The sequence below is a fragment of the Lynx rufus genome, unplaced genomic scaffold (assembly GCF_022079265.1).
Source record: "Lynx rufus isolate CCGP_SWC_20201006 ecotype Redwood Valley unplaced genomic scaffold, mLynRuf1.p SCAF_2, whole genome shotgun sequence".
Lineage (NCBI taxonomy): Eukaryota > Metazoa > Chordata > Mammalia > Carnivora > Felidae > Lynx > Lynx rufus.
The window spans coordinates 76,854,580-76,866,658 of record NW_025814834.1 but is presented as its reverse complement, the minus strand read 5'-3'; positions in this window follow the sequence as shown (position 1 = coordinate 76,866,658).

Below are 12,079 nucleotides of genomic sequence, written 5' to 3'. Positions count from 1 at the left end.
CAAGTGTTCCCTGAATATTAGCAAATCATTATCATTCACCATAATTATTAACAGTTAGTATTAATGGAGCCTTACTATGTGGCATGATAATAACTCTTTTACATACATTTTCTTCTTTTTAACCTTCACACAAATCCAATGGGATAAATGTAATTATTACTCTTATATTGACAATGAAGATGTTGGGGCCCCCATCTGGCTCAGTTGGTAGAGCGTGTGACTCTTGATGTCCTGAGTTCAAGTTCCACATTGGGTGTAGAGCTTACTTTAAAAAAAAAAAGTATAAAATGAAGATATTGACACACAGAGGCAAGTACATGCTCAGGGAATGAAATGAATGTATTTTCTAAACAAACATATGTCACAGAAGACAAAACACTCAAAACAAAAAAAACATTTTCTCATGGATCCTATGTTGTAGGGTTGCAAATATAAACAATAAAGAAAACAAATAGGTAAAATATGTGATATGCAGAGAGTGATATATACTATCCAGAAAAATGTTCAGAAGGATTAGAAGTGCCAGAGTGGGGATACAGGGAGGCCTGAAGTAGTGGGATTTGAATAAAGATCCGAAGGAGGTTCCAGGCACTCTCTTGGTGGGTCTGTTTTCAAGGATGAACATGTGTAGTGATTTGATTTCAAGAAACAGCAAGGATAATTTAGCTAGGGAAAACGGAGAAGGGTGAGATGAAGTAAGTGATGTAATGGGAGGCGGTGGTGAGTGGAAATGTGTAAAGATGTGTAGAAGATGTTAATGTTTTTTACTCACATGGAATGAGAAGTCGTTGGGAGGATTTTGAGCAAAAGGCTGACATTGAACTCATTTACGTTTTACCACAGTCACACCAGCTTGCTCTCTTGAAAAGAGATTGATAAAGGGCACGATCGACCCAGTGAGATAATTTAGGAGGTTCTGCAGTAATCCACATGGGAGATGCTGACAAAAGAACCAGGGAGACAGCTGTGGATGTCGTGAGAAGTGGTTGCAGTCTGAGTATTTTTGAAGATAGCTGACAGGATCTGCGGGCATGGTAGAATACAATGGCCTTTATAATTTTAACACGACATGACAAATCAAACTGTCCATACATACTTTGTAACCCTGTCTCTCCCACCAAAGCACCATCTAAATGATAACGGTCAAATATGACACAGATAGAAAAAAAAAGAGAAAAGAAAAAAAGTTTTCTTGCAAAGAAGTGTGTAAAAGAGGTGTTGGCTCATCAAATTAAAATATCTCAGGTATTTAAAGGAAAAAAATCCAGGTGCCTAGGTGGCTCAGTTGGTTGAGCATCCGACTCAATTTCAGCTCAGGTCATGATTCCAGGGTCGCAGAATCTATCCCCCATAGGGATCTGCAGTGAACATGGGAGCCTGCTTAGGATTTTCTCTCTCCCTCTGCCCCTCCCCCCAACTCACTCTCTCTCTCTCTTTAAAATTAAAAAATAAATCCACAAATATAGCAAGATTATTGACAGAAACCACTTGTTGATGAAAAGCTATTTTTCCGTGTGATTAACATATTTGCAAGGCTTGTCATAGAATTTCAGACATTAGTCCTCTAAAATCAGGAAAATTGGTGTCTCCTGGGGGAAGGTTCAGGAAAAGTTCAAGGGATCATTTATTTAGAAAACTGGAACTAAGTGGAGATGGAGTGGCTCTGTTTGGAGAAGTGGGTTTGTTATTTTGCTTTATCTGAGAGGACAATGTTTTTTTTTTCTCTGCCTTGAATCCTAGCGCACAGCTCTCTCTAAGTGGAGGCAGGGAAGGATATCAGTTTTCTTTGTCATAACTTATGAGTTGTATTAAGTAGACAAATAGTTCCGAACTGCACCTAGCATTTGTCTCCACCCTCAGGCTTGGCAAGACAGCTCTGCCCATGGTGTTGGGTGGTTTGTGCTTTGGCTGGGGGTTATCATCCAGCCTCTGCACGGTCAACTAAGCTGCACACTGTGCTTTTTTTTTTTTTTTTTACCAGATGGGCATCCTTTTTGTCTAATTGCTCAGTCTGGAGGGGAAATTTTTCTCTAATGCATCTTTACAGAAAGAGCTCCTTTACCTAATTTCCATAAAAGTGCTGTAATACTGAGATTTTGAAAGCAGTGTCATATACTGCAGTGTGACTGATCTAGGTAAAAGTATTCTTGTCTTCAAGTTCGTGCCAACATTTGATGAAAGAAAACAAGACTTTTACCTGTGATACTCTATAAAATAATTAAGAGAAACAGAAATACTAGCTTTCCTAATACATATTTTGTATTTCAGAGTTATATGTAGTTAATGAATTTAACCCAAGACAGGTATGTAACGAGTGAATGTTCAGAGGACTCCTGAAGGGCAAACTCAGATAACTAAAAGACATAAGACTGGAGAAAATTTTTAGTTAATGGAGGCTACATTTTTCTTATGAAGTAGACACAAATTGGATTTTTTTAAACATTGTTTTTCAGTGTTTACTAATTTTTGAGAGAGACAGAGACAGAATGCAAGTGGGTTGGGGCAGAGAGAGAGGGAGGCACAGAATCTGAAGCAGGCTGCAGGCTCCAAGCTGTCAGCACAGAGCCTGATGTGGGGCTCGAACCCACGAGCTGTGAGATCATGACCTGAGCTGAAGTCAGAGGCTCAACCGACTGAGCCACCCAGGTGCCCTGACACAAATTGGATTTTTTAATAAAGTAATGACCATCTTTATTACTCAATTTCTGTTTAGAAGAGAAAAACTTATGGACAGAATTTTTAAAAAATGGTAAAGGATGTCATAGTTGTTAGCAGAGACCATTATTTTTAATTTATAATTATTACAATGAACTCTAGAATGGTTCAAAGAAATTCCAGAAATCTGAGCACTCAAACATTTTATATTTGATTTGAAGGAAAACTAATTGTTCTCTCCAGCTGATGACCTGAAGGTAATCATGATGGCACACTGGATACAACTTTGAGTCTCAATATTTTTGGCTACTATTATTTTCCAAGTAGTAAATGCGATTTCACAGTATAAAATTCAGAATTCACAATCAGCTATACAGTGAATAGTGGGTCTTCTATACTTTTCTCCCTGAACTGTTTTTGTTCCCATTCCCAGAGACAAAGACTATGGCCAGTTCACTTTTTATGTACCCAGAAATATTCTGTGTATGTATACACATATTAATCACTGAATATTCTGGAGACATTTTATACATTTCTAAACCTAGAGTTTGTAGAAAATTATATGCACATATACTTTCACACATATTTGTGTTTCCATGATTATTTATGACTATATAGTATATAGTTGTATTTTTTTAGTTGTATTTTTAAAGTTCATTTCCTCCCACACGTGGTAGCATACTACAAACATACATTCAGTCACCCAAACCTTTCTTCTTTACATGTAACATGTCTCGGAATACACCTGAGAAATAAAGGTTAACAGTGAGTTTGCTGGGTCAAGCGTAGCATGTAAATATTATATTTTGATAAATGTCACCCTTTTGAGCTGTGTATAGTCGGCACCCACTTTATTCTCACCTTCTATGTGACCAAGTGGCCCATTGCCCATCCATCCTCACTTGTACCGTTTGTTATCAACTTTACATTTTTCAAACCGGTAGATGAAACCTAAGTGCTGTGTGGTTGTAGGTTGAATTTCTTTCATTCTGAGAGGGATTAGGCATGTGTTCACATTCTAAAGTCCTGCACGTGTCCCGTTTATAACCTTTGCCCATTCTCTTGGTAAGTTGGCTTTTTCTTATGTCTCAACTTCTACATCCTCGTGTGGCAATAAGTCTGATTGTGTGGGTGGTAAATTCCCCTACTTTTCCCAGGGTTCTTCTGTAGAGCTTCGATTTGAGCTTTTTTCTATTTTGGACAAACACACTTACATTTATTCTCCGGTGTCACAGATTAGATTCTTTGGAAATCGTTTAGCGTGAGATGCCGATTAAGGAGAGCCTTGATTACCAAAATCTGTGGAAGCAGCAGAAGGAAAAGTTCAGCTGGGATGCAGGTCCCATGACAGTTCTGCTGACTCACAGAGAGCTCGGGGAATACAATTCCCCTGTGATGCCAGGCCCAGAGGTATCTTCACTGATCAAACACTGGATGTTAGTCGCCTTCCAAAGAAAATGTCCTTGATACTTTGGAACAGAGGCGACCTTTGATTAGGCTGATGACTGAAGGCATGTGCCCACAACGTCCCCAAAGCAAGGGTTAACTAGTCCTTCACTAAAGGGGCAGTGGATGAGTGCATATCATAGCATCCACAACCGATGAGGACAGAGACCTGACGAAACCTTAATACAGATTGTCTCTTGAGGTGCATATACCTGGTTCTTGGCACCGAATGACATTTGAATCACATGTACACATTGTTTTTAGGCATTTCATGGGCTTACTTCTTTTTTCTAAATATATTAGCAATATTGTTAAGAAGGTGGAAATCTGGGGCGCCTGGGTGGCTCAGTCAGTTAAGCGTCCGACTTCTGCTCAGGTCATGATCTCACGGTGCGTAAGTTCGAGCCCCGTGTCCGGCTCTGTGCTGACAGCTCAGAGCCTGGAGCCTGTTTCAGATTCTGTGCCTCCCTCTCTCTCTGACCCTCCCCCATTCATGCTCTGTCTCTCTCTGTCTCAAAAATAAATAAACGTTAAAAAATTAAAAAAAAAAGAAGGTGGAAATCTTCATAGTTTTTATGAGATTAAGTTGTTCCATTTCTTTGTACATAATGCAGATATAAACTACCTTGAGGACAGGCTTCATTCAGAAGATTTTGACCAGCAGTTATCTCACACCTATAGAGAGGTGTTTTTTTGTTTTGTTTTCACCTAAAAATATTTGAGTGTGCCAAAATATTAAAAGTATTTCACTACTTTGAATAATAATGTGTAAAATTTAAAACAAATTAAAAATATAAGGCCATATTAGAAACATTTGAGAGGGAAACCAATGACACAATATTAGAGACAGATATGAACAAGAATCAGATTAAAATATATGATTATATACCCAAAATTACGAATCTGCTTATAATATTTTAGAATTATGAACTAATCAAAATAAAGACATCTGGGTTTTTTTGCTTTAATGTATATGGGAATGTATAATTTTGTATTTTATTTTTCAGTAGTTTACCATTTTTTTAAGTTTGCCAAAATAATATATCCTATTTAGTGTATACTATATGAATATTTTTAAATGATGTAATTTTAATGATTTCAATGATGACCTTTACTAGTAAAAAGTCCAAGACTGGTTAATAACATTAGTGTCTACAAGAATCTGAATTCAGATGCCACTTGAACCTGTGTCATATCCCAGCTAAAGGTAAGAACTTCCTAATCTTGTGAGGGCTATTCAGGCTTTCAGTTTGTTAACAATATTGTGAACATATTCAGGAAAAGAAAAACTAGACAATCCACTTTTGCACAAAATGATTTGATATCTGACTATATTTTAAAGAATTTATTTGTGTATATGTTGCAATACGGTATATTGGAATGGAGCTTAGCAAAAAATTGTCTGTAAATTGGATGAGCATAAACTAACTAAATGGAAGGAAAGACTAGCAATTTCCAAAAATGTGATTAGGATACAGAACTAGAACAAGAGTAGTACAGAAAAAGATACATGATTTGTTAGAAAATGGGAAAAATGAAACAATTTCAAGACTTTCTACACATTCTTCTTTTTCCCCCTTAGTTGATTAAATCAAAATCTATTTTCCTTGTCCATTAATATTTCACAGAGTGCAAATAAAAATGCAAGGGACTATCACACCTAAAGGGAAATAAGGTTGTAAAATTGATCAATTAAATTCTGAAAATAGGCCTTAAAAATGTGTTGCATTTGTAATTACACTGTATTACATTTTGTTACTAAGGGCAATTTAAGAACATTTTGGCATAATTAATACTTCCGTAGCTCAGAAATTTCTTGGCAGGTATCCTAATTCCACTGTGATTAAAACTGAAAACTCTAATAGAAATGGAACTCATCAACCAATTCTATTTTATGACTGAGTAGTAAACAAAATTAAACTCTGAATTTTTCTGAGCCTTAAGTCAAGAATGCAAATAGACATAGAATGAGAAAATGCTGTCCAAAATAAACCTGGGGTAGGTATATTAATAATAGTCAAAACACTTCACCAAAGAAGATGAAAGGCATAAATCACAAGAAAATATAACACATTACAGTCAAAACAATCTAAAAGCATAAACACAAGATATATAAAGAAAAATTAGTAAACTAAAAGAAAATATCAACAAATTCACAATGGGATATTTTCACACACTTCTTTCAGTAATGGATTAAAAAATCAGACAAAAATTATTAAGGATATGGGAAAAAATAAAAAATCATAAAAAAATTAATAACTTCATAACATTACACTGAAAAAATAAAGCATAATATTCATGCTGCTAAGCACACCTGGACCATTCACAAAAACAGATCATAGTGAGTCATGAAGCAAGTGTCAACAAATTTCAAATTACTGGGGTACCTGAGTAGCTCAGTCAGTTAAGCATCTGACTCCAGCTTAGTTCATGATCTGGTGGTTTGTGAGTTCAAGCTCCGCATGGGTCTCTACACTGGTGGTGGAAAGCCTGCTTGGGATTCTCTCTCTCCCTCTCCATCTCTCTGTTTCTTCCCCACTCGTTCTTTCTCTCTGTCAAAATAAATAAATACACTTAAAAAATTTCAAATTACTAAAATTTAAAAATTGCTATCTGATCATAGCACAATTTGACTATTAATCAATACTACAAAGATCACTAGAAAAATCCATATATTTAAAAAGAAAACATTTTACATTTTCCATGGCTCAAAGAAATTATAATGAGGATAATATATGAATGGCATGGTAACAGAAATACTACTTATAAAAATTTGTAGATGCAGTTAAGCAAAGAGAATTTTATACCTTAAATTCATGCAAATATTAGAAAAGAAAAATAATTAAAATTAATCAGTAAAGAATATTTCTCAAGAAGTTAAAGAGCAAAATAAATTTAAAAAAAGAAGATGAATGAAATAATAGAGATGATAGCAAGAATAATGAATCATAAAGGAAATTAAAAAGAGCAATGATTAACAGATGTGAAGGTTTGACAATCCTCTGACTAGATTAATCATGAAGAAAAAGAAGTTACCAAAACATCAGGAATAAAAAAGTGAGTATCACTAATATGCTGTGGTCAATACAATGATTTTAAAAAAAGATATTATGAACCATTCTGTGTTGATGCATTTGAAAATGGAATTTTTTCCTAGAAAATATTTCAGTTACCAAACAGGCAAAGGAATGCATAGAAATTGTAATAGTTCTATAATCTTTATAGAAAATGAATCAGCAAATAAATATCTCATGACAGAAAACTCCATGGAAATGGTTTTTCTACTAAATTCTATAATCGGTCATAAGGTAAATTATTTAAATATTAAGCAATTTCAGAGAATTGAGAATGAGTGCACTCCCCAAACTGTTTTGTGAGACTAACATAATCCTAGTATGATATTTAAAAGAACATTTTGGGAGCACCTGTGTGGCTCAGTCGGTTAAGTTTCGGACTTCAGTCCAGGTCCTGATCTCGCGGTTCCTGAGCTTGAGCCCCACCTTGGGCTCTGTGTTGACAGCTCAGAGCCTTGAGCCTGCTTCTGATTCTGTGTCTCCGTCTCTCTCTACCCCTCCCCCACTCACACTCTGTCTCCGTCTCTCTCAAAAATAAGAATAAACATTTAAAAAATTAAAAGAATATTTTCAACTTTGGCACTATTTTAATAAAAGAAAATTTCCCTCTTCCCTTAGAAATGAAGGCAAAAATCTTATGTTTGTTTTTTAATTGACCTTCTTTCCATTGACCCAAACTACAACCTTTACAATCTTTGTTGTAACTTACATTACACTCATAAATGTATTTCAATTCCAGACACCTCATAAAGAATTGGGGTGGGGGGTCTACCAAACCATGGTCAATCTGAGCTGGTGTTATTCTTTAAGTTTACTGCCTATTTGTATCTTTGACTATGAGGACCCCTGATAAATAAATATATTACCTAGTGGTAAACGGTGGTTAGTCGCCTAAGACCAAATGCTTTGTTTAACATATTTCACTTTTTGCCGAATATTTTTGTCAACACCAAGCTCTTAATCCAAAGCAATGACAATAATAAAGTAAACACAAGTATACGTGGGCAGACCACTTGGTGGTACTCCAAAAAGCACAATACACACACACACACACACACACACACACACACACACACACGTATACATACACATACAAATATATATGCATATATGTATACATCTAGAGTTATGAAATATATGGCAGTGAGACAAACTTAAAAAAATTCCTTTTAAGTTCTCAGAGAATGTACAAAATATCCAGGCACAAGAATACCATGTATAAGAGATTCATTTCTTTTTTAAAACCCCTTAAACAAAAGGTAGTCTTTCCTAGTGGCCAAATGAGCTAAGGAGTGGATTTATACCACTGCCAGAAAATGCATTGGTAGCTAAAACCTTCCATCTCAACAAGCAACATCACCAGGGCTCAAATATTTTAGGACTTTGGTAATTCAAAAATGAATAAAATATGATTCCTGTCTCTGAGGGGTATAAAAGCTAACTACCATGTATATGTAATAGACTAAATTGGAAAGCTATTACCTGGAAGAATAGACATCCAAGACTTCTCTCCTCCCTGCCCCCCAAAACCCCCAGAATATTAAAAAAAAATGCTACCATAATGGGCCATTCTCTGTATTTTTTGATAACTCTTTATTTCCAGTGTATTTCATTAGATCTTTATCTGATTATTTGAGGCCAAAGTCTAAATCACCATAGGTAGCAATAAATTTATTGAGAAAGTGCATTACTCTAAATGTACTAAAGGGTGAGGAGCACCTAGGTGGCTCAGTTGGTTAATTGTCTGACTCTCAGTTTTGGCTCAGGTCCTGATCTCACAGTTCACAAGTTCGAGCCCCATAACCAGCTCTGCACCGACCGCGCAGAGCTGCTTGGGATTCTCTCTCCCTTTCTCTGCCTCTCTCCCACACACATGTGAGCACACTCACTCTTTCTCTCAAAATAAATAAACTTCATAAATAAATAAATAAATAAATAAATGTACTGAAGGACTCTAGGATAAGTGCTATCCAATGTGTTCCAGAAATACAAATAGATTTTTTGTGGTATTTCCAAATATACAAGCAGATCTTTCTTGGCAACTTCCAGGAATTATAATTTCCTTTCTACATCCTTTTAGATTATTACTTTAGAGATAGATTTAGGGAAGAAGATACATAAAACTGGTATCCAATGAAAGGGTAGTTCTGGGAATTAAAATTCTTGATAGAAAATTAATAGATTCATTTAAATTCCTTCCTGTGCTAACACTGTCCTCAGTGAATCGACTCTGCCCTATCTCACCATTTTCAACTTCTCCTATTTTTTCATCCCATGTAGCAGGCAAAATATATTTCTTGAAAGGAAAAAGAAAAGTCTCAAGATAGTATCAGTAAACATAGGTTTAATAGATATGGATTTTCAAAGAGTTTAGGTACAAAACTCTAAAAAGTACAAAGCTATTGTGCATAATTCATTTATTTAAATCGTGCCCAATCTTGATTATGCATCAGTCACAAACTCATGACACCACACAAACACTTTGTGTTTCCATGCTGAATTCAATGATAATGCTTTCAGTTGCACAAGGAATTTGGTTTTTAACCATTTGCTGAAGTAGAACTTACACACATAAAATTTATTCATTTTAAACATTAAATTCATTGAGGTTTAGTAAATACACAAAGTTCTGCAACAGTCACTTAATCCAATTTTAGAACATTTCCATTAACCCCCAAATTTTCCTACTTTGCAATCAATCACTACTTTTTCCTACCCCTACCTGTAGGCAATCACTAGTCTCCTTTGTGTGTCTACATTTGCCATTTTTCTGAACATTTCATATGTATAGAATTATAAAATATGTGATCTTTTGTGTCTGAATTAATTCACTTACCAAAATAATTTTGTGGGTCATCCATGTTGCAACATGATGCATTGTTAGTTTTTTCTTTTCTATTGTTGATTTATATTCCATTATATGGATATATCACATTGTTTTGGGGTGTTTTCAGTTTTTGTCTATTATGAATAATGCTGTTATAAACATTATCACACAAATCTTTTTGTGGTCCTGTGTTTTTATTTCTTTTGGGCAGAATCCCAAAAGTGAATTTTGTATGCAAACTGTGTGTAAATTTATGGTTAACATCTTGAGAATTACCAATTTTTCAAACTGGTTTCACCATTTCCCACCAGCATGGTGGGAGGGTTCCCATTTCTCCTTATTCTTACCACAGTTACTACTGTCTGTTTCATTTTGAAGTGATATCTTATTGTGGTTTAATGTACATTTCCCTAATAACTGATGACAATGAGTATCTTTCTATGTATTTAGTGTCCAAGTGTATATTTTCATTGATGAGTTATCAATTCCAAGATTTTTTATCATTTTACTGGGCTGAGATTATTTTTATATATTTAAAATATAAATATTTTTATCATATCTGAACTGTATATGGCTTGCTTTTCATTTTCTTCATGTCCCTCAGTATATGACTTGTTTTTCATTTTCTTAATGATCTCCTTAAAAACAAATGTTTTAAATTCTTATGAAATTTAACTTACCATTTGTGTTTTTTATGGATCATGCCTTTAGTGTCATGTCTTTGAAATCTTTGACTAATTCAAAGTCATGAAAATGTTCTCATATTTTTTCTATAATTTTTATAGTTTTAGCTCTTGCATTTAAGTCTGTTATTTATTTTAAGCTAATTTTTGTGTTTGCCGTGAGATAAGGATAAAGATCTCCATACATATCTGATTGTCTCCGGACTCTCTGTTGAAAAGTCCATCTTTTCCCTATCAAACTGCTTTGGTGCCTTTGTGAAAAATCAATGTACCACAAATGTAAGGGTTTATTTTTGGATTGTAAAGTCTGTTCTATCGATCGACTTGTCTATCCTTATATGACCAGACTGTCTAGATTATTGTTGATTTAAAGTTAGCAAGTCCTCAAAGTGGATAAATAATTTAACACAAAGCAAACAGATCATAAGTCATCACAAGAACACAGATAATCTTTTTACCATTAAAAGGAATTTGAGTTTGAGACTCAAACATAAACTTAGGCTTTGTAATTTCGTTTTTGAGTCTACACTCTGGGAATATATTTGAAGAAAAAAAGTATTTTTTTTAGCAAGGAGCACAATATAGTATACTGCACAAGAGTTAAAAAGAAATACTCTCCCAAAGGAGAGGATAAATTCTAATGAATATCACAATGTTAATACAATGTGTACTCTGTTCTAAATGGAAATACAGTATTAGAACTGTATTAAATTGTGTAAACAGAAGTGAAAAAACAGCAATAGTGATTAGAGCTTTTTACCATATTACTTTGGATAGATAACAAAGATCAGATATGAATTCGGTATGATGTAATAGCTTTATTAACCTCATGTATATCTTTATAAACTTGTCCAATTTTTATGGATGTATTTGCTCTGCAAAATTATCTAAGGTCGTAATCATCACACAGCATAAATATTTTAAAATAGTAATATAGGGGCACATGGGTGGCTCAGTTGGTTAAGTGTCCGACTCTTGATTTCAGTGCAGGTCACAATTTCACGATTTGTAAGTTTAAGCCGGCGTTGGGCTCTGGGCTGACAGCACAGAGCCTACTTGAGATTCTCTCTCTGTCTCTCTCTCTCAAAATAAATAAATAAACTTTTGAAAAATAAAGAAATAATAAATATATTATTAAAAATAAAAATAAAATAGGAATATAACTTTTTGAAAAATTCTCCTCGTGTGTGTGTTTTGCGGGGTGGGGGGACCAACAACAATATATGCGTGATGGAAACTACAAAGAGAATACTTGGTAATCTTATTGGGTAATTGACTTACAGACCTCAGGATTTCTGGGGACAGGAGTACAGATTTCCAGTGATCGCTCAGATTTATTGAGTCAAGAAAACAAACCAACAGTCTCAAGATCCTGGAGAACCTTTCCTTAGCAC